The sequence below is a fragment of the Aegilops tauschii genome, chromosome 1 (genome assembly GCF_002575655.3).
Source record: "Aegilops tauschii subsp. strangulata cultivar AL8/78 chromosome 1, Aet v6.0, whole genome shotgun sequence".
Classification (NCBI taxonomy): Eukaryota; Viridiplantae; Streptophyta; class Magnoliopsida; order Poales; family Poaceae; genus Aegilops; species Aegilops tauschii.
Window position 1 is genome coordinate 122386095 of NC_053035.3, and position 2911 is coordinate 122389005.

Sequence of the window (2911 nt, forward strand, 5' to 3'; positions counted from 1 at the left end):
TGTTGGTTCCAGGCCTCAATTCAGTTTCTACTACTATTAGTATGTTGACAGTTGATCTCGGAACCTTGATATTGTGATTCTGAATGGTTATGCCACCATTTTTGCAGGATGTCTCAAATCTTTTTGAGCATTTACAGCCGTTATGTTGTCCGAGTCATCCCAGGCTTCTAAATAATCTGATGCATTTGCAATCCCTTCTTTCCATTCTCGATGTTCCTTTGGGCCAGATTAACCACACTAATCGTTGAGTTGAGGTACTCTGTTGCCTTGACATATATGTTGGAGTTATTATTATGACCCTAGGTGTCTTAGAGGACCACTTAGTAATCTAGCAATGCTTGCATCCCCAGTGTGATGATTCCGGCCATTATTCTCGAAAGCATCCCGTGATGCTACTTAGTAGTAGGTATTCTACTCCTGGGTTTTTGAACCCAAGATTCACCCTACTTCATGTTGTTAGTATTTGCTAGTTCCCTTAAGATATTAGTAACCTTGCGACAGTCCTCGAGGTCCGTGGTATTTCCTTCTTCCAAATACCATGAACCATTATGGCAGAAGTTCTTTTAACCAAAAGATCACAACCAGGGCGCTCTTGAGGAGTACTCCATTCAAATTGTGAATCTGCCAGTCCTTCTTCTTCTGCATGGGTTATCCGGAAGAAATATGTTGAACTCGTTCGACATGCTAATCTATGCACCCACAACTCAGAAAATTGTATGTTTCTTTGAGTTGTCCCTCTTTAGTTGTTTTCTGACCTTCGTCTATCAATTGATAGTCAGGACTAGTTGTGCATTCGTGTTATCGATGCGTGCTATCCTTGTGGTCCGTCAAGCCATTCTATTTTAGAATGACTAGGAGAAACAAACTCCAGAACCTCGTCCATATCTAGGATTGGGTCAAAGCAATTGTATTCCGTAGACCAAAATGCCAATCCAGCTTCTGCTCTGTTCTACCTTGGAGCGTTACCATCTTTATGTCAAGAGTGTCATGAGGATTGCACCACCTCTTATGATTTCTTGACGCAGTGATACTTCTCGCCATCATTATTCATTCCTCGGTCCCGTGTTGTCACAACCGGAATACCGACAAGTGAACCGTGATGTGTGAAATCAATACTCTGAGCAACTCGTTGCTTGGTAGTTAATGGCAATACTCTCATTCTTAGCGTGCTGGTTATTGAATCATCATCCTAAGATTGATCGTGCTACCTAGTCCTTATTTTTGGTGCACTCTTCAATCAATGAGTTAGGATTTTTGTCAAACCCTTGCTCAGTTGATCATATCGTCTTGCCCTGAAAAGCAAGATTGTTCTCGAGCTTAGTAACATATCGGTGGTTCATGATTTTCCGAATATCTTCTCAGAAGTATCACCAGGTTGTTACCTGACCGCTATGTTGAGCTCGTGATCAAATGGTTTTCCTATAAACCACTCTTTCTCCAAGAATCTGTGTTGCATACCTTGAGCTAGTTGGTTAAGCTAAACAACAACTTGGAGAGTTGGAAGATAAAAGCTTCCCTGACTTAGTTCTTTCCAAAGGATATCTCTTGTGTGTGTGTTTGTTGTAGAAAGATGATTTCTTCATCGATTGGTCCTCGTGATCAACTAATGGACCTATCATCTTAACCAACTTTGATTTGAGTATGGGCTAATATCAAATCAAATCAGAACCAACGATGTTCATAATGTTGTCTTACTCGTGGTTGATCCCTCGAGCATGCACCATTATATCTTTTGGGTCTGACCAATGCTATCACTTGTTCACATAATTATGGAATTCCATCTCCATGGAAACCTGGATGAATTGTTGTTGAGCCCATCAGCAACACTGCTACCTTCTCCATGATTCGTGTTGAACATCCAGCTAGTATTGGAAACTTTGTAAGCATTGCCTTCATGTTCCGCTCATGAGGTATACGTTTGGATGAAAGTAGTGACTTCCTCTAATTCACGTGCATTTGATGTAAGTTGCCGCCGCGGATTCGAGAAAGCTTGTTTTTGCTTCCTTTGGAATCATCCCAAGTCAGTCATGCACATGTGCGAAGTATTCTATGGTTTGGAGACTTGCAACCTTCATTCTATATGTATCCCTAGCACACCAAGCCACTGATTGATTTGTTCAAGGAGAAGAAGTTTCTTCTGAAGAGCTGGACTTACGCAAGGACTTCGACATCCTTGTTGATGGTTCCTAACCAGAACTCGGTAGTGTTTTATTATAAGACTACTACGTGGCCATGCTTGTCCGGGACAGCGTTCTCACATGTATGTAGCAGAACCAGCTCATGTTTTGGAGCTTGCTACCGTAGCTCATTTCCCGAGAATCTCGCAACGTCATCTCGTCGATTTGTGTTGCAAACCTTCATTTTCTTCTGGACTCGATGAGTCTGGAATATCCTGTTACCAACTAGATCCGAATCTCAGGCAGATATGACGGTTGGAACTTTTCCAAGATTATGATGTAGGTCCCGACAAGGTTGATGTTCTGGCCGACACACCTAGCCGGAAGATCTATCATTGTAGTATCTTGATTGAGCTGTTTAACCATCTTCTCCATGAGGATTTAGTGCAACTTATTCTAGAAGTTGATCCTCAGGGGTCCTTGTGCTCTCGGTTTCCTCGATTATGCTAGAACCATTCAACGGTGGAATCACTCTCGTTGAGTTATCCCCAGTTACCAGAATCATACCCAGCATTTGCATTTTGTTCCCAGCTTGCACCTCAGTAATTACTGTTTAGGATCATCTTCAAAAGTGGTCCTACTATGGGTCCCATCCATCCCCGATGATAAGCAAAATCATCCATGGTGTTGTCTTCAACAAGGTAGTCCACATCATTCCTTCTAGTATGAGTATGCCATTCTTTCGAATTCGTTCACACGGTCGTTTGTGATTGCCTTAGGCTGGTGTAAAGAGT